The 26,298-nt window shown below is 42.4% G+C and overlaps 1 long non-coding RNA gene across 1 annotated transcript; it reads right to left on the bottom strand.

Moving 5' to 3' along the window:
* Positions 1-305: 305 nt before the first annotated feature.
* LOC122466389 lies at positions 306-26,038 on the bottom strand. Its single transcript, XR_006291826.1, has 3 exons — positions 25,921-26,038; positions 1,048-1,152; positions 306-428 (listed from the first exon to the last, which is right to left on the bottom strand). It is a non-coding gene; the product is annotated as an uncharacterized LOC122466389 (long non-coding RNA).
* Positions 26,039-26,298: the final 260 nt, after the last annotated feature.

The raw sequence follows: 26,298 nt of genomic DNA, 5'->3' as shown, positions 1-26,298 counted from the left end.
TTGGGTACAGTTCTTTCTGGACAGTATTCAGGGCAGATATATTTGTGCTAGGGTGACCAGATGTCCCGATTTTATAGGGAAAGTCCCGATTTTTGGGTCTTTTTCTTATATAGGCTTCTATTACCCCCCACCCCCATCCTGATTTGTCACACTTGCCGTCTGGTCACCCTAGTGGAAGTAAAGCTCCTATGTGCGACGTCTACTGCAGTCGACGGTTTTAATAGCTTCATGAATAGCTTTATTCACCTACCAGGTTATTAAAATAGATGTTCAGCAGATGAAAACTTAGAGACAGATTCTACAATGATGGCTCTTTTTTTCCACATGGCTCCACTGGCATCAGTCGACCTATGCTGATCTACACCAGCTGAGCCTCTTCCCTTATTTCAACAGTGGGGTTCACTGGCTGTGCACCATTAAAAACAATCCTGGAGAAGAGAACACAGTATTAGTTTAAGAAAACAGGGCCAGAACCTCAAATGGTTGAAACGGCTGTAGCTCCATTGACGTCAACCAAGCTAAATCAAGTCACATTAGCTTTGAATCTGGCCCATAAAATATATCTTAAGGCTTCGGACAGTGCCAGTGAAACATCAGGGGGCCAGATCCTCAGCTAATGTAAATCATCATCGCCCTACCAACACCAGTGGCGCTAATGCAAACCAGCTGAGGATCTGGCCTGAGGTTTTCTTCCACATAAATCTGAACCTAGGATTCATTCTCAGAGGCCAATTTTTTGTAACATGCATTTTTGGATAGTTTGAGCATATTAGGCAACCACATCTTTTTAATGATGTTGTGCAAGACTAAAAAAATATTAAAGCTGTATTTCTCGCCTGTGCTCTCCAAGCCACTTGTCTGATTCTGTGTGTGGAAACCCAGTTCCACTCTCCCCTCAGCAAACACCAGGCAAAAGAAAATCCCTTGCAAGAGCTTCCTGTTGCTGCATAGCTTGTTCCCAGACAGAGAAAAGGCTTGCTGTAATTTGTCCCTTTCAAGCCTTCTGATTGCAAATGTGGGAGCTGCACGTTCCTCTTTTATGCTCACCTTTTTATTATGTATATTGCATCAGGAAGGGCTTTCTTGCTCCACAGGACTGTGTAAGCTACCTGCACTGCAGGCGGGTGTGCTGCCTCTGAGACACAATGCAATCTGTAAGACCAGAAAAGGTATTTTACACCATTTTTAGATACAATAGGCCTGCTTCTCCTCTCATTGACACCAACACAACTCCAGGCTGAAAGGGGCTGACATTGTGGCTCAGCTATTAGCCTGCGACTTAAGAGCCCTTGGTTCAATTCCTGGCTCTATCATGGGCTTTTTCTGTGATCTTGAGCAAGTTACTTTATCTCTTAGCTCCTCACTGCCCTATCTATAGTAATACACCTCCACCTCCCACAAGTATTATACAGCTAAGCTCATTCCTGTAACATGCTCTTCATATGTGATAGTTGAGGACAGACACAAAAGTAGACTAGATTCAACTACTCCCAAGTTATACCAGAGTAAATTAGAGGACAGTCAGGCCCCTAATTTTCTTATAACTTTTTAGATATTTACTAATTACACTCATTTAAAAATCACTAGTACCATTGTGTTAATATACTCTTTATGTGAAATGGAAAAATGAAATGGAAAACCCCAAAATCCTTTAATTTGGGTACAAACAGATTTTAAATCCAGATATATAAGTGGATTTAATGTACACAGAGCCTTTCAGATCTACGTCCAATAAGCCCCAAACACTGAACTGCATTGCCAGCTGCCGCGAAACTCTAACTGCGGAAGAGTCTAAGCAAAATGGTCCAGAAAAGAATTTGGCTAGGCACCCCCACACACACACAAAAATCCTCCTGCATGAAAGAAATGCTTCTCTGATCAGAATTTTAAGGATTAGGATCATTTCTTTTAACATAGTCTAAACACAAAATGAACACAATGTAAAACAAACGAGGCAATGATCCCAAATACACTCTGTATCCTATGTCTAACGTACACTTGTTTTCACCTTGGTAAAAATACAAGATCAAAAGGCTATAGCCAAGGGGTATAATTTTCTCCTCTTTTGTCAGATCCCAAAATGTTAAATGCAGGTTCTTTCCCAGCAGTCCGTATACAAAAGGATGAAATGAGCAGCAATGAACTGCAGTCTATTAAATGTCACCCCAAAATAGATAATTACCACATGCACATTAAACTGATAGTAAAATGCAAGCTTGTAAGGAGAGGACTATCTAATATATTACTGAATCTTAATTGGCGTGGCAATGAATCCTCTCAGAGCTTCAATTCAAAGACTTCCAAATTTCACCAAGTAGATTATGCTAAACATGGATGACAAGAATATGCCAAAAGAACAGTGCAAAAATCCAATGTCTACTCAAATATGCAGAAAATACACTTGAGCAGTTAGAGGTAGAAGTCCTGCCAAACCTCATGGTTTGGTGCATATTTGAGTATAGATTCTATGTGGAGGACTTGGCAGAACTGCTGTGTGACTTGCAGGTTGATCAGTTCCGTTGAATGTATCCCTGAGTCCCATCTCCTTACCTGTTGACAGCCCAGTGGTGGGACACTAGAGTGATTCCAGACAAGATCACATATTTACCTTGCAGGGTAAGAATGCATGTGAATGGAATAAATACTAGCCTCAGTATGGGCCTCAGTGACCGAGTTCAGTTCAAGAACTAGATCCAAACTTTCCGAGTTCATGGCTGTTTGTATTTGGTACTTTGGTTTATTCCATTACCGAGAGAGGGTCAAGCCACACATAATCATGATTGGATCTTTCCTAAAGTTCAAGGACTGTTCAGAACTGGGTCAAGGAGGATTGATTTGGATCCATCTCTAGCGACTATTTAAGTGAACATCTCTTTTCCCTAGAATTCATTTGACCAATTCTACTAATACTACTAATAATACTAATAACATAGTAAAAATATGTAGCTAATGAAAGTGTGGAGGTGAAAGAGAAAGACTTCTGCAATGAAGAGGTCAGTCCACACTAGAAAATCCAAACCTTAATTGATAACTAAATGGGTAAGTTTCCTTCTTTTTGAAATGGATGCTGCTAGGTTCTCTTACAGGGATCATAAAAATGGCTGCATTCAAGTTGCATGAACAATGTCCATGAACAGTTAAAATTGGGTAGCAAAGGGGAGAGAAAAGAAAGTGTTCCTGTCCAGACACGGCAAAGCAGGAAATTGTGTCACATTGCGTTACGTCAACTTACAGTTACAGAATTGGCTGGGACATTTTGTACCAAAACCAAAGTAAATATGTTTTTGCTTACACGAACTAGAATATTTTAAATAGATTATGTGGCTCATCCTCTCTTACTGATAACCATCTTTGCCTCCCCTAATCTACTAAGACTGACATTTGCTGGGGAAAAAAAATGTCCTGTTGGAATTACAGAATCAGAGGGAAAATTACCTACTGATGATCAAAAGGCAGCAACAAACATCTGAAGAGACTCTTCTTTTGCAGTATCCACAGTTAAATCCTCCATGATTTTAAGGTCACGTCGTGTCACTGATCTGTGTATGTAAATCTTCATCGAAACCAATGGGAAAGTCCTGAATAAAACTAGGTGGCAGAATATAGCCTTTCTAGCAAGGCTTCTAATACATTCCACGCACCTTACATGAACTCAGCAGTTTCTTTGATTCTCAATACCCAAAAGCTGTTGCTTGTAAAATTATTCTCCAAAGTCTTCAGCTTTTTGCTTAGCAGTGAATTTTCCTTAACAAGTGCCTGTGAGAACACCTCCATGCTCTCAGTTTCAGCAAGAAAACAAGTCTCCTTGCCCACTCACAGCAGATTCTTATGTAAATACCCACAGGAGACTTCTAGCTTGACAATTTGTGGGGTACAGTTTTTAACTCTTTAAATGCTCCTCCCTAGCCTTAAGGGCAGACAATACAACTGTCCAAGAAACCTTTGTCAGTTCTTCCAGGGAGTTCTCCAGTTCCACAGCACAGTGTGATGGAGAGCAGCTAGCTGACATGGGCAGCTTGTTCTCTCTCTCCAGGTTTTCAGTAGTGCTCAGTTGGGACCAGATTTTCCGAGTGCTCAGTGGGTAGGGTGCTGAAAATCTGTTCAGTTCACATGGCAGTGGCTGGGCACTTGAAAACCTGGCCCTGAGCTTCTTTGAAAATCTGGCCCCGTGTTGCAAAGCTGCAGATCTTCAAAAGCATTGTTTGCAGAGATGTGCTTGAGGCACCAAATCTGGATGTAGATGTTATTCTGGGGAAGTTCTATGACCTATGTAATATAGGAGATCAGACTAGACAATCACAGTGGTCCCTCCTCGCCCTGGACTCTATGAATCTTGATTATTTCTCTGGTCGTCTCCCCATTCCAGATGAAAATAAGGAAGGCTTCTCTTGTCCACAGTGTCTGACAGCAGACCCTATCCAGCTGGTGCTGATAAGATGCAGATAGACAACACTTGGACTTGAAGGCTCATCAGCTTCTGTCTTTGGTAAGAGTTACAGCACCAGCACCCCAGACTTTATTTCTAGCACAGAGATCAGTGGCAGCTGAGTGTAAGAAAAAACCGGGCACTGTTCAGATCATGAGATTTCGTCTTTCCCCCAAAGTATTCATGTGCTAGGGTATACATCACAATCATCATGCAAAATGTCATAGGCAGAAAACTATGGGTTGATTTATTTTTTGTGCAGAAATATTCATGTGAAATGGCATTACATGCAATTAAACAGCAGGTCATAATGACATCTGCACCCAAGACTTCATGGACTGAGTTGTGTGTGGTCCTAGATGCCACCATCCTCCCTCCATCCAACAGCAAGTGTGAAATCCTGGGCCCACACTTCTTCCCATCTGCTCTAGGCCATGTGATGCTTGGAAACTGATCCAGGACCGATGCTGATCTTGCAAGCATTGGTTTCTATGAGCTTCTGCGTTTTGCAGTTGTCCTTCAGAATCTGAAGCATATCACATGGACTGGTTCATCTGAGAAGGGACCTGTCCAGTAACCCACATTTGATTCTGCCTGGGGATGGTAATGGCAGCAGCCCTGTGCAAGGTCACTATGGTAACTATTCAGCACATACATTTTTTGCTGCTAAAGTGTAATGTTTGTAGGAGTTGAGCTAGAAAGCAATTCCCTGCACAGTGTGCTGGCAAGGAAAGTGGTGGCCTCTACCAACTTGCTGGCAGGAAAATTTTGCCCACTAGAGCTTTTAAGCTGGAACGTTCCTTGCACCAGCATGTTGGCAGGTGCTTTGCAGCATTTGAAAGTTGAAATTTTTCAGTGCCAGTGCAAACTTTATTTTTTCATGCTTTGTGTGTATAAAAAGATCTTCTACGCTTTCCACAGTCTGCATCCGATGAAGTGAGCTGTAGCTCACGAAAGCTTATGCTCAAATAAATTGGTTGGTCTCTAAGGTGCCACAAGTACTCCTTTTCTTTTTGCGAATACAGACTAACACGGTTGTTACTCTGAACACCAGCTTTGCAGATTGGGATAGAGACATTAGAGCTGAGCAATGTATGTTTAATTGTTCTTCTCCCCCATTGCCTTACTTATGACTGTGTGCTTATTGCTACATTTGGAAAGTCTTTAAGTGCGTGAAGCATTCCAATGTAAAGTGAGATGACTGAAAAAGTGTGTTTTTCAGATGTGCCAATGGACTAATTTCTAACAAATGGAAACTTCAAATCCATTTAATCGGGTACTTGAAGTTTACAAGGAAAACGTCTACTCCAGCCAGACAGCAATCAAAAACTTATTTATATTACTGTAGCAGCCAACAAGATCACTACCCTATTGGGGAGGGCACTGTATAAACATACTGTGACATTCCTTGTCCAGAAGAGTTTACAATCCTAATAGGCAAGACAGAGAGAGGGTGGGAGGGGAAATGGGGTGAAGCATCGGTCAGTGGCAGAGCCATGAATAGAAGCCAGGTATGTGCCAGTGTGCCTATGTGCCAGTCCAGTGCCCCAGCCACTGGACCATTCTGTCTCTCCAATACCTTTTCTTGTTCTAATTTAGAGAACAATAAAACCTATAATAGAACCAAGATGCACTATTTTACCCCCAACATCAGACACAAGTGACTATCGCTGAGGGCTCCTGTAAGCCAGTGGGCAGGTACACCAGCCAGGAAAGGTAGACTAAAGTTCACACTACATTTTGGCTGTTTCCTCAGGGCCAGCTTTGTTATTACAAAGAGATGCAGAGCAACACAAAGCACTTCATCCCCGCCACCAGAGGCCTTTCCAGCTTTCAGCAGCCAGGAGCGCAGAGGACACAACTTTCCCCCGAGGTAGCCTTTCCCAACAGTCTCTTAAGACTCTTTCTTCCCTGCCCCCAAAGTCTTGCCTCTGTCCTCACCATCTCAAGATTAGGCCAGTGCTTTCTTTTATATAGTCACCAATCTGTGGTCCCATGACACTTAGTCAGCTGACCCCTCTCCAGCATGTCTGAAGACTACAACCCCCAGCAATCCTCAAGCTTACGAGGCTATGTACCTGTAGCAGAGCACTGGCCATGCCTATGTTTATAGGCCAGCTCTCTGTTACAATTTATTGTAATCTTAACTAGGCAGAGATGACATTCTCTCCAATTCCTATGGGAAGCTGGATAAAACAAAACGACCCCTACATCACCCTTACCCATCTGTAAATTGATGTAACAACATTACAGGGGCAATGCAAGTTTTAACTTTTGTAAAACTCTTTAAGAGCCTCAGATGAGTATTACCTGGAGTAGTAGGGCAGGGATCTTGCTTTACACTAAGATTCGTCTACAATACTCAGGTAGCATCAATATAATTTACTCCCATTTTAAGGCCAGAGCAGTGTAGCGAAAGCCTAGTGTAAACAAGAATCTGGCCTGTAACACTTAGCCCAAGCTAAAACTAGAATATGAGAAGCTCTTGCTCACACATCAGGCTCGATCCTGACACACTGAAATCAAGGAGAATACTGCCATTGACTTCAATGAGAGAAGGGTTAGTCCACTCAACCAGCATCATCGCCTCACAGTTTAGGACCTTTGCAAACTGTTACTTCCTGCAAATTGGTCTTGAGCTCTCTGAACTGCAAGAAACTCGCTCCCCACATAGTTCGTCCTCTGTGCCCTTTAGATTAGTGAAATTGCAGATTTGTTCTCATTATAAGAAATAAACTGATTAGCAGATGGCTATTCATTTTTCCCCTCTGTCAACTCTAATGTAATACAAATGGAAATCTTATTTAAATGAAAGTTCAGAGTTCTCACAAAAATAAAAATTCCTGCACACTAAGTACATTTTTGCAAATGAAGTGAATCCATCTTTTAAAAAGGCAGTTTATTTTGATTTTTGACTGTTTGATAGTGTACAACATGATTAAAATATATTGACCAGCTGGTTTAAAACAAATATGATTGAAAATTAACTCAGACATTAGATTCACACACTTCATTAGTTGGGTTTTATGTACTGAATGGTTATTCTTCAGGCTGTTTAAGTGCCATTTTGTTGTCGTCTTTGTTTCAGCTCAACAGCTTTATCATCATGTCAAGCCATGTTCTGTAATGTGTTCAAAGAGGACAAAAATCCAAGCATGAAGGAACCCTCTTTCAGTCAGCCAGAGTATCTTCAATGCCTCTAAATCCCAATCTTTGGCCTTCAATTTTTGTTTCACAACTATGCAACATTCAGTGGAATGTATGGTTGGAATGTCATAAGAATTATAGCTCCTATTTCAAGATTCAGATTCAAATGTGAAAGAACTTGGCAACTGGGTAGCCCAGAACCCTGGAAGATGGTGTAATCGAGTGGATAAGACAGTGGGGACCAGGAGGCAGGAGACATGGGTTCTATTGCTGACGTGTGGGGGGGACTTTGGGTATGCCATTTCTAACTTGTTTCCTCGCACGCCTTTTTTCAGGCTTGTCTAGTTAGATTGTGAACTCTTTGCTACAGGGACCATCTCTTGCTATGCATTGATACAGGGCATAATACAATGGGGTCTGATCTTTGATGGGGCCTCTAGGCACTACTGTTAAAAAAAAAAACACACAACACCACACCACACTGTCTCAACAAGAAGATATTCTGTTATAGTTGCACTATATCATTAAGACTGTCAGCATCTCCAGAAAAAACCCTGTTTCTCTGGGTATTTAATTTACAGCTGGGACTGCACATGGCCAGAGGGGGCTGAGTAGCAGATCCAGATTCAGGGTCAGCACCAAAAAGCTTTGGTACTCCATTCCGTCTTGAAATCTTCTCATTAGGTGCTCTGACCATGTTACACACTTTGTGCTTCAGTGCCAGTCTCAGCATTGTCAGTATTAAAATAGTCAACATGTGTAAAGCCTTTTGTTTTCTTCAGTCCCAACCTTAACATCAGTTACATTGTTTTGTGTATTAATATAATTATTGGAGAAATGACGTTAGGTGCAGCATGCCCAGAAAATGCACAAAAGTTAATTACAAGGCCTGTAACTGGGATTCATACAAACCTCCAGTGTTCGCTGCAAGCTAGAGTTCAAATGGTTCTCGTCCAAAATGCTTTACTCACTAGCTTATGTCAATAAGCAAAGTCCCCACAGTAATTCAGTCTCATTTATTTATTTTATGTATTCGCTCAGCAAAGAGACTCAGCAACTTAATTCAGTACTGAGATGCACGGCAATTATGGTCACCGTTGGAGTGTTTCTGGTTACTCTGCTAAATGATGGCAGCACAGAAAGTCAACATCACATTCACAGCAAGACCAGGAATCAGCCACTGCACCCCGCCCCCCATGTTGACATGTGTTCATCCCCACACAACCAACACAGTGGGCAGGAAGGGATTGCCTATCATATCCCTTAATCTGCTGCTCTATACATCGTACCCACCAACGTTCAGCAGAGAAGGAGCAGCAGGAGCCAGAAGATACACCTACGCAGATCCAAGCACAGGAAGCACACAGGAACCCTCCATAGCTCTCCCAGGAGATATGGGCATGTGCAACCCAGAAACTACCCAGGTGCCCTGACCTAAGCAAAAAGATCCAAGCAATCATCTGAGATATAAGGTACTGCACAGATCAGTACCCACATACCAGGTCAAAATGGATCAGTACAATCAGATACAGGTCAAAACACCCTCTGTAACCAGAGAATCATAGTGCCCATGTGATGGCAGAGTCTCCAGAACCATTCTGTGACTATGAAGTATATCAGTCCCTTTCATGCAATTAGCTGTGAGCTTCACCGCACAAACAGACAACACTGCACATAGACATAAATTGGGCAACATGGAGACCACAACAGGTGTAACTGGGTGAGGGCAGCATTATACAGTGACATTCATGACTAAATCATGGAAGCTGGTTCATATGGGGTACCATCCAGCCAAATTACCCAGAAGGCAGGTGCTGCATGAGGCTGCTGCATTTTAGCATTTCTCTCATTATCTTGTCTTAATTTATGCCTGCTTCCAACACCAATGGCTGGCTCCCCAGCTATCACATGCCAAAGGGTTTGCCATTCCCATCAGCAAATATATAGTCCCCTAGCCCTTCCCACAGCTTTGAATGCAGCTGCCTTCCAGCTCTCCTCTCTGTTGTAAAATCAGAGAAGGCTGGTTTTCTGTTTTTCTCCATACCTAATGGTCTACGCAGCTGCAAGTTTGGCTCGTTTACACTCTGATAACAAACTGGGTCTTGCAGTTTAGAACTGCTCCTAAAAACAGCGGAAATAATGGATTAAAAAGGATTTGTCTTATTAGCTAAACACAGTCTTTACAGTATGAACATTTATAAATGGATCCATTTTCTCCCAGACAGTCAGTGATAAGTTTCAGGACACAATTTAAGTCAGTTATCAAAACATGTACCATACTGCATGATACCACTGGAGCCCAGTCCTGGGCCCAGAGGTTTATGGGATCTCCAGGAGCACTGTGGCAGACGGAAGTAGATAGAGGTGGACAAGATAGTTCCCAATCAATTCCCCCTCTTATTCACAAGAGAAAATTGTGGTTTTCAAACTCATTTTTGGTCTCTCTCAGTTCTCCACCCTGCCTGGCTGGATACACAAGAAGGTTACTTTAACTCCAGGGAGGTTTATCTGGCTTTCTGGGATGTACATGCACAAAGGGCTACATAGGGTTCAAATCCCAAGGAGAAGTTAAGAGATAAAAAAAAAAAATTAAAGGTTTTAAAACCGTACACATTGACTATTTAATTACTAGAAAGGATTCGGCACAGCACACAGTAATTCAGAGAAATGCCTGGAACACTTCAAATAAACTCCTACAACAGATAAGCTCTTCTTCATCAGCATGGTGCTCTGATAAATCAGTTTCTGTTTCCTAACACTGGAAGTAAACAACAAGTAAGTGTTTGAAACTTAAAAGTCACAGCGAGAGGGTCCGAGTTTATATCCGATTGCCAGTGAGCACCTGATTTCCTAACACAGGCAATTTGCTTGTACGCATGAGTCCATATTCACTCTCTAGTCCCAGTATATTTGTACGGGGATTTTTAACATCAACCCACATGGATATTATTCCACTTGCATGCATTACAACATTTTCTGGAGCATATGAAACAGATAGCAACTTGTTGGGGTGAGTAATAGTAATAATCCACCTAATCATAGTCAGTTCAGTTGCGTGTTGCTCATGGGCATCTTTTACACATTAATTTCAAGACTAAATAGGCAAGATCAGAGCAGTTAGTTAACAAAAGTATGCTCATAAAGCCACCCTTAGTTATAGACACACATAGCGCTCACCTATTTTACAGCAGCCTCTGATCTGGGAGTGTGTCGTTTAAATAAAAGTTTAACCGATTTGTTCCCTTGGTGCATCAGGAGAGTTAAATTGGGTGTTTGGTTTACATGACTTTGGGGACTGATGTGGGAGAACTCCAGGGACCAATTCAGACTGATAGAAGCAACTTCCATTGATAACAATGGGAGTTTACAGCAGAAATGAATTTTATCTGCTATGCAGGCACCTTTAAAGGTGGAAGTGACAGAGAATCAGTCCCTCTATGATGCTGTGCCATAGTAATCGGATTGGAAGAATGTGAGTATTTGGGAGTTATTGTTTAAGCTACAGGTTCTCCACATGGAGGTTGCAAACAGGTATCAGGAGCCTGGGCCAACCATATTGCTAATTAGGACAGGGGTTCTTGGCTAAATAGAGGGGTGGAAAAGGTTGAGAACCACTGGCTTAAGCCATTCTGGCATTTTAGAAAGCAGAATGGTGAAACCTGGAAAGTTTTCCCATAGATTTTACTTTTAAAGACCGGAAAATGTGAAATATATAGGAAATAATTCCAATAAAGAAAAACTGGACAAACTACAATAGGGGGAATGGTTAGAAGCAATGACTGTAGGTTTATATTGTGTTTGAGCTTGAGTGCCTAACCAATACGATCCGATGAAGCGAGCTATAGCTCATAAAAGCTTATGCTCAAATAAATTTGTTAGTCTCTAAGGTGCTACAAGTCCTCCTTTTCTTTTTGTGGATACAGACTAACACGGCTGCTACTCTGAAAACTAATCAATATAAGTAACTCAGTGTTACAATATCCTCTGCATTGACAGATCATCTGTAAAAGTAGACTGTTATTCCTAATGTCCCTCAAAAGCTGTCCAAAGAATCAAGCACCTTTACTATCTCCAGTACAAATCTGTTCCTAAGGAACATTTTCTAAGGAAGGTACAGTCTTCATCACAGGCGAAGGATGATACCCTGGCTGAGTGATCAGGAACTGCAACAGCTAATGGGAGACATGCTGATAGTGGATCAAGAATTAGGAACCGAGCCTCAACATTTGGCCCTTGCAAAACTTTTAAGGTAACACTTGAGAGTCACAAAGGACAATAATGCATGTTACACGAAGGGGAGTTCTGCATGGAGAGCTTACAGGATCAGCTCAGAGAGCACATACACATTTCTACTTCAGAACCCAAATTTCTGATTGAAATTCTAACTTTAAACACATACGCTTTGTTGTTGTTTCTGCCACTACCCGGTTCCTGCATAGGCCAAGGTGAAGATTTCAAAAAATGAGTGGCCAGATTCACAAAAGTGCTTTTAAAAGAAATCAGGCCACATTATATAGGTGCCTAAACTTGGATCTAGGCCTAACTTTCAACACCCTTTTTAAAAAAAATAATAATAATAATCTTGGCCTACATTTGCCAATGTGACTTCATAAAAGTGGAATTATGCAACAGCCTGTCTATTCTGCACTGGGTAGAAAATTCCTAAATACAATACCATGGTTTGACATATCTAACTGAAAATCTTTTAAGGCCCATAAGCAACTGGCAGTTGAATGGACTGTGATTGGTGGGTTATTACTATTACTCCGCCTTAAGGGGGAAAAGATATAGCATCTCAATGATCATTTTTGATCAATAGGAATGTTACTATTAACCTCTGTCCTTAGATATTGACCTCTGGTTTTGATATTACAACACCATTATTGCATTACATTTTATATACAACCCTTCACTCAGTGATGTCAACAATGTTCACAAATATTAACAAAGCCTCAGGACATTCCTGTACGGTAACTATTACTGCACTGTTTCCCAGGTGGATAGACTGAAGCTGACAAGTTAAGCTCCCCCAAGGTTCCATACAAAGACGGTAGCAGATTTTGGAAGTAATAATGAAGAGAAAGGATGGTTTGCAGTTAAAGCACCAGACTAGTTATTCGGGCGATCTCAATTCATTTCCTGGCTCAGCCATAGAGTCCTTTGGGAACACGGGCAAGTCACTTAATCTCAGTCTGTCAGTTCCTCATATGTAGAGAGGGACTAAATAATACCTTCTGTCTCTCTAAGTCTTCATCTGCCTTGTCTATTTTAGACTACTATCATCAGAGCAGGGACTGTCTGTCTATTACTATGTGTATGTACAGCACCTAGCGCAAGAAGGCCCTGGTTACAGCTGGAATCTCTAAGCACTGATATAATATAATTGATCTGAACAGGACAAATTCTCTGCTTGTGGAAGTGGGCAAAACTCCATAGGAAGTAAACAGAGATGAGCCAGTTTGTACCACCCTTTGTCCCCCTGACTCTGACCGTATGATAACGCTCTTTCCCACAGTCTCACTAAATATTGGTGAGTCAGAAATGCTGGGCTGACTGCTGACAATTTTGTGTGGTGATGAAAGTTAATGCTTTGAGATTTAAACCAGTTGAAACCCTTCAAGGGATTTTTGGACAACAATAAAAAAAAAAAAAGAGGCCAATTTTCCAGGGTGGCCTCCTGGCACAGAAAAGCTCTGCAGCATCAGCATTTACAGCCTGGAATCTCTGTAGCACCACCACACCTTAGTCAGTCCTGTGGAATTTCAAAAGCCTGAAGGAAAATCTCAGTAATTATTTCTTTATCTCTTTACAGCCTGCAAGAGCAAGCCGTAAACCTCCAAAAGTCTAGAAGACGAGTTTAACTTCAGAAGAAGTTATTGTACTTACTATTTAGGGCCAGAGATTCTGATCCCCTTACTCTCACTGAGTAACCCTGCCTTTGACTTGCTGAAAGTTCATCAAACCCGAGATGCTGCCACAAAATATTTCAGGTGCTGTGAATCAGCACTTTCCAGCAAAGTTCTGTTTTGTCATAAGATTCCTGACCAGCTGTACGCACAAGTATTGCCAGTACAGGTGCACTTGTGCTTGCTGTCAGCAAGGTTCACTCCTGCTGCATCCTGGGTCAGGTGACTGTATTGTTGCAATACCTAGATGGATAGAACAGATTGGTGTTTCACCTTCACAGCTGCAATTGTTCCTCAAAGCATAGTCCACAATGCCCCTGATATGCTTCTAGTGACCACTCTGATTAAAGCTCTGTACTCCATAGCAGACAGGATACTTCACTTGTCAAATACAAGCACATATATTTTATGCATATAGGGCCCAATTCCCTTCTCACACTGGTGTATCTCCATTAATTCCTGTGGATGGGAACTGCAATGCTACTGCATTAGTTACAATGAGTGCAGTCTTCTTGCTCCTTATTGGATGCAGAACTTGCCAGGTCAATTTGCAGCATCCTCATAAGTGAAATGCAGAGCCCTCAGATCACCATCAAATTGGATGAAAAGGCAGTCGTCAGTGATGTGGGACATTGTTGTCTTTGGCCAGAGTCTAATGTGGGATCCTCTCATTGGCCCAGGTAGGAAGGTTGGCTGCATATTGACCCTGGCCCATTCAAAACTGGTTCAGAAGGGCCCATTAGCAGCAATGCAAATCAAAGCCAGGTACGCACATGGTCCAGTCAGTTATAAGAGGCTGGTTTCTGATGTCAGCTGCAGACCTTTCTTCATGCCACATCAACATTGCAGAGAAACCTGGGGCGGGCAGGTGAGGCCACAATGGGCTGCTCGACAACAAGCGTTCTCTCGGGTGTACAAAAAGGTTTGTGTATAGTGGTAGGCTCAGGTTTGCCCTGATCTTCTCCATCAGTCTTGCTGTAGCCTCCTCACAATAGAAGTGTGAGGAAGCGGTGATGCTTCACACAGGAGGCCACGGCACCGGTGTGGATCAAATCATCCCAGTTACTATGCGCACGGTTGAGTGTCATTGTGTGTCAGCCAACTTGGCGTGAGATGAATGGAGCCAGACCAGAGCACAGGATTCTGCTGCACAGTAACAGAGGGCTAAACGGGACGATCGGAAAGTTTGAGTGTTTGCTCCCCACGAAGTGCCAGCCAATTTGCTTAGACAGTTGTTACGCATGCTCACCTTGCTGCAGTTTTCTTCAGGTGATTAAGATATGAGAGAACAATCTATGGTTATTGAGGTAAACTGGGTGGGATTCATGTTTCAAGCAATGTCCTTTGAGGAAGATATTCTGTTCAGCCAAACACAGCATCATCAGCAAATGAGTTTGGGGTATGGACATGTTGTATTGTGTGCAACTGGAACAGGATAGCTAGTGTGGACACCCTGCACCATCGCAATCTGCAACAGATCAATCGCACCATCACAAATGCCCATTGTGCAGTTCTGTAGGGTAGTATTCATATGAGAGGACACCGAGACATGAGACACACAAACACAGAATAAGGGGGTGAGGGGAGAAAGGAACAAAGTATGGCGCATTTTCACAATTCTTTACACTATCTCATCTCTTAGATTCAGTGGGGGAAGATGCATCCCTCCATGGTTCTACAATGAGCTTTTTGCACTTGGATTTTAGATAATTTGACACCTTAAGGATGGCCTGGAATGGACTGAAATTGCTTTTAGTCTCATAGTCCTGTGATATGCCAGGAAGCAGTGGGAGAGTCGTCGAGGGGACATATATAAGCCCGAGGCTAATTAAGGTGTGGTTCCCTGTAGAGGAGGGAAGGTTACTACAGGTTAATTGGAGCACCTGTAGCCAATTAAGGCCCTGTCAGGAACTTTAAAAAAAAAAAAACAAAGCTTGCTTCAGGCAGACAGGGTGGAGTGAGAGAGGACTGGAGTTGGGAGGTGTGTGGCTGAGAATTGAAAGATCAGAGAACTGGAGGAAGGGAGACCCTCCCCCAGCAGAGTAGGGAGATTGCTTCCCCCAGCATCAAGGACCGAGGGTAACCCTACCCATGGGGAAGAAACCCGCAGGGGTTAGGTGGGGCTGGGCTCAGAGTGAGGAGCAAACCCAGACCCCTTCCCCACTTCCCTCCTCTACCACCTTCCTAGGCCACTAGCGGGGCACTTGGTGCCCCACGAGCAGGGGCGGCATTATAGCCCCTCTGCCAAGAAAAGCGTGGGACCCACCATACAAACACTGGCCATTTTGTCACACTCCCTGTAGCTCCATCATGTAATGCTCCATTCGAATTCTATTGCATTATCTTACTCAGCATGACTTGATTCTCTGTATCTTACCTCATTCCTCATTGTACAGCCTGTTGATCTCAGTCTTGCTCTGAAATTCTCAGGACTATTAAAGTACAAATCGTACAGAGAGAGTTATATTAAACCTTTTCATACAGTCAGTTATCAGAGGCTCTCCATGTGTGCTGGAAGTTCCGTTTCCCTCCCTATTTTGAAAGCAAAATCCTGGAACGAATAGGAAAGATCCTTGGTCAAGCATTAGACAGAGAAAGAAAACCAGGAGTGTTTGGCTTTTCCAGCCTCTTCCCATAGTCTGCATGTTCCACTACATCTCTCCAAGCAAGCAAGTACTAGTCGTCAGTTCATCATAAGGGAATTACATTTCTTAATATATTTAGTCCACAGGACCAGCAAAGTTGCACTGAACAGAGGCTGCTAATAGAACATTATGTCTGTCTCCCCAAGCACTCCATTTGGCATGATGTAAAAGGCAGACCCCTGTAGAGAAGTCAATCAGAAGGAAAAAAAGAGTAGCCCTGGTTCTCCATTTCCATAAATCTAAGGAGTGAAAATTAAAGACCCCATGACATCTACATCCATCCACTACACTCTCTGGGAAAAGGTGTTCTGATTCCATCAAGGATGTATTAAGATCTTTTCAAGAAATGGAAGTGTTTGTGGAAGCTAAATTATTAATGTCCTCCATAGAAGTCATATTTATTTAAGTTGGAGAAGGATGGATTTTTCTGTGCTCAGCATTGGCATCTCATGGGAAAATAATTCCTTTAAAGGAAAACTGCACCTATTTTGCTCACCTATATGATCTGATAATTGATGAGGTAAGAATCAGTGTATGCAAGTGCTGACCCCAGTGCATGGCTGTGTTGAGGCTGCTTTGGGCTTCCCAACTGGCAAAAAAAAGCAGCCTTAAAGTTGAAGGGGCAAATTTTCAGTGGAGGTAAATCATTGTAACTCCGCTGACTTCAATAGAGCTATGGTGGTTTATACCAGCTGAGGAGATAGCCCAGAGTATTCCAACCACAAGGAGATCTTTTGGTGTTGAGCCAGTGTCCCAGTGGAGGGGGCAGGTTTGGGGTGTCCCTGCATCTCAACAATCCCTGACAGCTGTTCTTTGGAGCCATCCACAGCTGATGCAAGTTAGACTGCTCTAATTTATGCCAGGGGACTGTAGGGTGACCGGATAGCAAGTGTGAAAAATTGGGATAGCGGGTGCGAGGGTAATAGGAGCTTATATAGGAAAAATCCCCAAATATTGGGACTGTCCCTATAAAATCGGGACATCTGGTCACCCTAGGGGACTGGCATGTTGACTTAAAGCCACCTTTGCATTCCCTCTACCCATAAGTCAGATATTTGAGCATTTGAATTTAAAGTTAAATTTTCACTAATAAAGTTAAACCACACAGATCTGTGTGCAAGTGAACACAATAGGGTTTTGAACAGTCTAATCAAACTTAATTTTTTTTTATTTGAACAAATATCAATCGATGTGTCCCATTTTGCTCAACCCCTGTTGATGACAAGTTTTGTGTGGGTGTCTACCTGTAAATGTGGATGCATGAGTGAGCTCTCACTTTTCCAGCCATGTGTACCGCTGACTTTTCAAAGACTTGGTCCAATAGTTCCATTTAATAATCGAAAAGTCTATTCCATGCTTGATTCTGTTCCTGGTAAATAATAACAGTCATTGATTTATAGATCCCAGCTCCCCCAGAGAATGTCATAAATGCACGTATTCCTATCTGCATTTCTAGTGCACCCTATTCTAGGCACTATAACATCTCTACAGGCTAGATTTCATGTTTGGATCTGAAAGATGCACACAATGACATGTCGTAAGACAGCTTTTGGGGATTACATAGGGAGGAGGCGGCTCAGGATTCTTGTTTATTTCAAACACATGTAACAACCTGTGTTTGTGAAATGATTTGCTGATACAGTATTTGGCTAATACAGCAGCATCTGATTCGGACTGGTATTTAGATGAGAGCTAGTTCCAATTCAGTCCAGAGAAGAGGGGATGCTAGCTAGCTGAGGGAAGTAACAAGAGGAGGGAGCAGAAACATCTGCTCCTTCAGTTGTGCCTTGTGTTATTAAAGTTCACAATCGAGGGGTCCTATCAGACTCTCAGCTGCTTCCAGATGTCAAGGCACCAGCACTGAGCAAGAGTGATGCTATTTTCCATCGATGACAGGCTAGGAGAAGACTGAAACCACTCCTTTTGGGCCTTCCCACAGCAATCTAACCCATGGTGACCGCCAGGCAGGGCCGGCTCTAGGTTTTTTGCCACCCTCAGCAAAGAATTTGCCACCCCAAGCTCCAAGAGCACAACTGCCCAAACAAAAAACAAAGGTGGCCAGAATGCCACCCCTGGAATTGTGCCACCCCAAGCACTTGCTCGCTTTGCTGGTGCCTAGAGCCGGTCCTGCCTCCAGGCTGCAACATGCTCTTCGTGGAGCTAAATTTGAAGGCAACTTGGAAACTCCAGCTAGCTGCCAAGTTGTGGATCACAGGCTCAGCTCATTTCCAGCTATAATTCAAAGGGATGGTTTAAATCTAGGAATTCTCTTCTGGTTGGGTTACATAGTTAACCTCATAATAAGTGACTCAGTAATAGCTGATGCTAATTACAATACCACCAATTCGGTAGTATTTAAGCATTAAGTATTTTAGTAGTAGCTTCTGTAGGCAGAGGCAGTATAGTCTAGTGGAGAGGACCCTTGGCAGGAAGTCAGGAGATCTGGTTTGTATTCCCAGCGCTGCAGTGGCCCTTAGGCAAATCAATTCACCTCTATTCCCCACCACCACTCTTTGCCTATTTAGCTTGTTAACTTTAGCTGTCTCTTGCTACATGTTTGCAAGGACCTCGCACAATGGTACCCCACTCTCAGGTGAGTCCCTTTGGTTCTAGTCTAATAATACAAATAATAGTCATTAGGGCTGTTGATTAATTGCAGTTAACTCACATGATTAACTCAAAAAAATCAATCACAATTAATTGAAGTTTAATCACATTGTTAAACAATAAACTACCAATTAAATTTATTTTTGGATGTTTTTCTACATTTTCAAATATTGTTTTTCAATTACAACACAGAATACAAAGTGTACACTTCTCACATTTTTATTACAAATATTTCCACTGTAAAAGTTATAAACATGAGTATTTTTTAATTCACCTCATACAAGTACTGTAGTGCAATCTCTTTCTCATGAAAGTGCAACTTAAAAAAAATCTACGTTTGTTAGTTACATAACTTCACTCAAAAACAAAAAACAATGCAAAACTATCCCCTACAAATCCACTCAGTCCTACTTCTCATTCAGCCAATCGCTAAAACAAGTTTGTTTACATTTAAGGGAGATAATGCTGCCCACTTCTTATTTACAATGTTGCCAGAAAGTGAGAACAGGTGTTCGCATGCCACTTTTGCAAGGTGTTTATGTGCCAGATATGCTAAACATTCGTATGTCCCTTCATGCTTCAGCCACTATTCCAGAGTATATGTTTCCATGCTGATGATGCTCGTTAAAAAAATAATGTGTTAATTAAATTTGACTGAACTCCTTGGGGGAGAATTGTATGTCTCCGGCTCTATTTTACCTGCATTCTGCCACATATTTCATGTTATAGTAGTCTTGGATGATGACTTGGCACATGTTCGTTTTAAGACCACTTTTACAGCGGATTTGACTAAAAAGGTACCAGTGTGAGATTTCTAAAAATAGCCAGAGCACTCGACACAAGATTTAAGAATCTGAAGTGCCTTCCAACATCTGAGAGGGACGAGGTGTGGAGCTTGCTTTCAGAAGTCTTAAAAAAAGCAACACTCCAATGTGGAAACTACAGAACCCAAACTACCAAAAAGGAAAATTGACTTTCTGCTGGTGGCCTCTGACTCAGATGATGAAAATGAATGTGCGTCTGTCCACACTGCTTTGGATAGTTATCCAGCAGAACCTGTCATCAGCATGGATGCATGCCCTTTGGAATGGTGGTTGAAGCATGAAGGGACATATGAATCTTTAGCACATCTAGCATGTAAATATCTTGCGATGCCAGCTACAACAGTGCCATGAGAACGCCTGTTCTCACTTTCAGGTGATACTGTGAACAAGAAGCGGGCACCATTATCTCCTGCAAATGTAAACAAACTCATTTGTCAGAGTGTAGCGAAGTGAGACTCACCGGCGCAGCACCTCCTGCTGGTCGCCTGGGAATTAGCTCTTTTCCAGCATACAGAGCGCCCTCTGCAGGCCGGTGTCTCACCTGCCACTGGCCCCATGTCCCTCCCAAACCCCGGTGCCTCTCTACCTTGGGTTCTGCCCCAGAAGTACCCCCTCGCTCTGGGTCTCCCCTCCCAGGGGAACCCCCAACCCTCTAAACCCACCTTGCCTCAGTGGCTACTGCCAGTCATCATCTAGCACCCGCTCACTGGGGCAGACTGCAGTCTGTAAAGGCCACTCATCATTGGCAAGGGGGTAGGACCTGCTGCCTTTGCTTATCCCCAGGCTACCCCTCTGCAGCCTCAGTACCTTTCACAAGTCTTCAACAAGGCCTGCAGCCTGGGGGTTTACCAGGTTGAAGCTCCGCAGCTCCCTTTGCCTTTCCCCAGCACTGCTCCACTTCAGGTACCTTGCTCCCAGACAGCTAGCCCTTCTGCTCCAGGGCTAGAGTGAGACTCCTTTCAGCTCCTGGCCCCCAGCCCTCTTACCAGGGCCAGCTGAGCCCTAACTGAGCTGGCGACACCTGGGGTCAGCTACTCCGGTGTTTTCACTCCTTTTCCCAGCCCTCTCCAGGGCTGCTTTTACTATTGGTTCCCCAGGGCAGCCCTCTCCCAGGGCTTTTCTAATCCCTTCAGGGCCAGAGCTGGGTGACCACCCTGCTACACAGAGCGATTGGCTGAACAAAAGATAGGACTGAATGGACTTAGAGGCTCTAAAGTTTTACGTTTTATTTTTGAATGCAGTTTTTTTGTACATAATTCTACATTTGCAGGTTCAACTTTCATGATAAAGAGATCGCACTACAGTACTTGTATTAGGTGAATTGAAAAATACTATTTCTTTTGGTTTTTACAGTGCAAATATTTGTAATAAAAAATATAAAGTGAGCACTGTACACTTTGTGTTCTGTATTATAAATGAAATCAATATATTTCAAAATCTAGAAAGCATCCAAAAGTATTTAAATAAATGGTATTCTCTTATTAAACAGTGCAATTAATCACGATTAATATTTTTAATCACACAATTAATCATGATTATTTTTTTTAATTGCTTGACAGCCCTAACAGTAATCATTTGTTCTTAAATTCAGGTGGTTGACATGCTTACAGTTTCATAACAGGCTCACTTTACAAATTGATCAATTAAGAAGTTTCAGGCAAGTACAGGTGAATCAGGCTAGAACAGTAAGGCTACAACTTTCCACGTTTGCTCATACCATGCCTCATTTTCATTCTGTTTGAGCACAGGTGTGTTAGACACACATAGCAGACTGAACTTGCTTTGCGAAAGGGTGTCAAATCTTGAAAAAGCAATCATTTTAAGTAGAAAGCTGCTTCTAGTCTCTCAAACACCTTGACTATTTCAATCTTTGGAGCAATGCTTTTCCAAGTCAGAGATCAGAATTATGCCTTGAAAGATTATTAAGCCAGTACTTAAATATGATGGAGACTTTATTATGGTCTCTTAGCACACTGAATTCCCATATTTCCAATGTCACAAACACTGTTACTTTTCAGCAAGTGGCTGCTTACTAGCAGGCAATTCAGAAATGCCAATTTTTGTGAGGGACTTGATTTTCGAACCCATGTTCTTTCCTTGATTTTTGTGTGTGAAAACAAGCAGTTTTGGCAGACTGAAAACTGAAATCAGATTTTGCTGTGAAAGTGGCAACATTCAGCTGTGAAACTGATGGATTCAGTGGACTTCACCAGTTTTATAATGAAATGCTGGGCTTGCTAATTACAGAAATATCAATATTTTGCCTGGTATCAAACGCACGACTAGTATTTACAAAAGGTTTGTAGGGTTTTTTGCAACTCTCCAATGCCAAATCGGCAGTTTGCCTTTAGACTGTGGAATGTTTTCCAGTAGTTAGAGTAACGAAGGGGGAGCCAGGACTTCTGACTTCTATTCCATCGTACCACTGACTCACTGGCAAATCATTTGCCTCAGTTTATTCATCCATAAAACGGATTTAATAGTACTTTCCTAGCTCACAGGGTTTTGTGAGATGAAGGCCTGGGCTACACTGGGTGTGGGAGGGTCCGAACTAAGATACGCAACTTCAGCTACGCTATTTGGTAGGTGCCGAGGTGGAGTACAGGTGTCGATTTGGGGATCGATTTATCGCATCTAGACGAGACATAATAAATCGATCCCCGATAGATCGATCACTACCCGCCAATCCAGCGGTTAGTGAAGGTGTACCCTTGGTGAACTGATCTTTGTAAAATAATCTGAGATGAAAGGCACTACATAGTATATGAGCAAAGCATCACCATAATTATCATTCTGTAATGGGTTCACTGTCAAACTGGGATGATGTATATAGTGAGGTGCCACAGGGGTCAGTCTTGGGTCCAGTACTGGTCAATATTTTCATTAATGACTTTGGAGTGGAGAGATTGCTTATAAAATTTGCAGATGACACCAAGCTGAGAGAGGTTGCGAGCACTTTGGAGGACAGGATTAGAATTCAAAACGACCTTGACAAGATGAAATTCAGTAAAGACAAGTACAAAGTACTTCACTTAGGAAGGAAAAAAAATCAAGTGCACAACTACAAAATGGAGAATAACTGGCTAGGCAGTAGTACTGCTGAAAGCAATCTAGGAGTTACAGTGGATGACCAATTGAATATGAATCAACAATGTGATGCAATTTCAAAAGAAGGCTAATATTCTGGGGGGTATTAACAGGAGTGTTGTATGTAAGACATGAGAGAATTGTTCCCCTCTACTCAGACCTGGTGAGGTCTCAGCTGGAGTACTGTATCCAGTTCTGGGTGCCCCATTTTAAGAAAGATGTGGACAAACTGGTGAGAAGCCAAAGGAGAGCAACAAGAATGATAAAAGGTTTAGAAAAACCTGACCTATGAGGAAAGTTAAAAAAAAAGGGGGCATGTTTAGTCTTGAGAAAAGAAGACTGAGAGGGGACCTGATAACAGCCTGCAAATATGTTAAGGGTTGTTAAAGAGGACAATGGCCAATTGTTCTCCAGGTCCACTGAAAGTAGCACAAGATGTAATTGGGTTCATCTGCAGCAAGGAAGATTTATTTTAGAAATTAGTAAAAACTTTCTAACTATGAGGATAGGTAAGCTCTGGAATACACTTTCAAAGGACGTTGTGGAATCCCCCTCAGTGGAGGTTTTTAAGAGAAGGTTGGACAGACACCAGTCACACATGGTCTAGATTTACTTGGCTCTGCCTTGGTGCAGGGATCTGGACTTGATGACTTCCAGCCCTGCATTTCTATGACTCTGATTTTCATTTTTGAGAACTGAAAGCTGCTCAAGAGTGCCAACCAAACTTGAGAAACAGTTTACTGTAAAACTCCTAATCTAATTTATATTGGAAGAATTAATAGCCACTTCAAGCTAAATTGTATTTGAACACAACTTTATACAAAAGTACACTCTGATGGATGCTCAGCCCTCTGGTGATATTATCATCAGCACTATTCTTCCTACATTTAGCATGACTTCAGACTTTGGGTTTGTCAATCAAAACTTAATTGCATTTTGTAGGTTTCCATACAAGTCTTGTACATAACTTTCAAATAAAGATTACTCTGCAAAATGACTAAGACTCTTCTTTCTGTAAATAACTAAATAGGTAAATAAACAATTAGCCCCTTTCTGCAGAGAAATTAGGTGATCAATTAAGTCTACTGCAGAAAAAGTTGAATTACTCTGATTAGTCTCAGCTACTTAAATTTAGAAACAGATGCCTCGTTTTGCTAGTCTAGTGATTAAAGTCTGCCTTCACACAAAAAATTGGATTATGCACACTAAAGACAATACCTAGGATTCCCCCGCCCCACACACACACACAGCAGATGGCCTGCACAATTAGTGACTTTTTAAAAAAATAATTGTAACTACAACTCATCTGAAGCTAGGATGTGGTTGGTCACAGTTACCATGAACACTCAAACCAGTATGGAAAACATTAATGAACCTTAGACCACTGTAATTTTCCACTCACTTTAGGACTGGTCATAAAGAGCAAAACTGTCATTTGTCCTACACATCTGTTCAGGGGAGTAACAGGAAATAAGGCACCCACTTATCCCCCCCTGTGGCCTACCCATATGGCGAGCAACAGCATGGGAGATGCAGAAAACAGTGCTTAATTTGTGCCGGGGCTTGCCAGGGCTGAGCCCCAGCACCTCTAGGCTTGGCGTGTCAGTTATGAAAGTAAAATAATTGTTTGAGCCCCGGCACCTCTTTCACTACAAATTAAGCACTGGTAGAAGATCATCATCCACAGAGGTGCTACTCCCTCCCCTGCGCAAGTGGGCAGAAGCAGGGAGGGAAGGAGGGGAGCCTTGGATCTGTCTTTCTAACGCTCTGGTCAGTATAGAGGAGGAATAATCTGAGCCAAGTGTGGAGCTGGTGCACATTACTGCCCCTGGAGCCAGGGAGGAACCAGGGACCACACTGTGACTCAGACACAATACGGCCCTTTGTCTATTCCTAAAGCAACATAACCGGCCCTTACTCAGATCCTTAACTGGTGTAAATTAGCTTAACCCTTTTAAAGTCAATGAAACTACATTAATTTACACCAGCTGAGGATTTGGCCTGAAATGTTGAGTGGCCTTATTCACCGTTGGCTGTTTCTCTGCCATTCTACAAGTCCATACTAAGGCCCTGATTCAGCAAAGCACTGACTCATGTTTAAATAAATTTAGCAGGTGTTTAAGAACCCTTCTTAAATAGGTATGTTTTCCTGAACTGGGATCTAAGGGCCAAAGTCTGTTCTCACCAGTACCAGTTTCAGGTTGGACTAACTGCATTAACTTCAGCGTAATTGTTTCACATGTACACTGTTGTAACGAAGGTCAGAATCTGGAATAAATGGGGTCATAAGAAAATACCATGACTAGGCTACTTTGGGTGATTGTAATCTCCAACAAACATTGATTTATCAGCTACAGTAACATCCTACTTTCTCCATTACTGATTATTCATACCAGCTTGAGAGAAACTTATTTACCAACTTTCCTCGAGAGAAGCAAAACAGTCTCACATTTTAAATCAGAAGTTCCCTGAATCATTCTCAGATACAAAGTCTGTTTTATTAAATATTTCTCTGATTTATTAACATCCTAAGCACTGAGTATTGAAAGTGAAGGATTAAAATTAATACTTCACTTTATTCATACTTCTCCATATACCTTTCACTGTCTGCTGCATCAGTTTCAATACTCTGGGCCTCATTTGTATAAAAACACTGCAGATTTCAAAATAGGATTCTATAAGACATTGACAGAGGGAGAAAACATGAGAGAGAAAAATATAGCTACTATGAACCGGGCACTGGTGTAAATCACAGGTAACTCCATTGAGGTAAACAGACTTGCGCGGGTATAAAATTGGCATAAGTGAGAAGATAATCAGGTCAGGATATTGCTGTATCTGTTATATATACACATCCCTGCTAGAGCTCCCCCTGGCTGGCCTCTCACTAGGCTGTTGTGTTTGGCACCCACCTTACTGGGCCTGCTGTGCTATTTAAGCCTCTGGTGTCTGAATGGAGTCAAGGCATTGCCCCAGCTGGGGTCTCTAGTCACACTCTGGGGTGCAGATCCTCTGTCTAGCAACCTTTTCTGAGACTCCACAGTCCAACTGCCTAGGCTGTGCTGACCCCTCAGGCTTCCCATAGTTTAAATACACCCTCTCTCAGAATCCCACCTGTTTAACTCTTCAGGGGAACACAATAAGTGAAGCAAACCAATACACAGATGTCATAGGATTCTAAAAGCCCTCACTCTTTACTTAGGTAGTATAAGCAATACATAGAGCTAGACAAAATAATAAACACACTTCTATGTATTTCCCTGCCTCAGTTTCCTTACCATGCTGGAGGGTTCTTGGGCTTAGGGCAGTATCCTCTAGGGCCATCCAGGTTTCCTATCTTGCACGTGGCTTCTCTTCCAAATCATGGAGTCTCTCTCTCCCTCCTCCCAGGCAGCTTCCTTTCTCCTTGGCTGGTCCTGCAGTTAAACAGGCCCCCCTGCTACAAAAGCATGTCCTTTTTACCTGTCCAAATTCCAGTGAGTCCCTAGACTTTATATGTTCTGCCGCCAACACCTGGTTCTACGCTTCTCCAGCTCCCTGCAGAGAAACTTGGTTGAACTGGTTTCTACAAGTTTCAGCCAATCCATTATCCCAAGGTGTTTCCACCTGAATAGGTGACCATTTTAGCTCTAACGACCAATGATTATATCTAGTCT

Source organism: Chelonia mydas, chromosome 6, assembly GCF_015237465.2.
Source record: "Chelonia mydas isolate rCheMyd1 chromosome 6, rCheMyd1.pri.v2, whole genome shotgun sequence".
NCBI lineage: Eukaryota > Metazoa > Chordata > Testudines > Cheloniidae > Chelonia > Chelonia mydas.
Note: the sequence above shows the minus strand (reverse complement) of the source record. Positions and strands in the feature narration are given on the sequence as shown.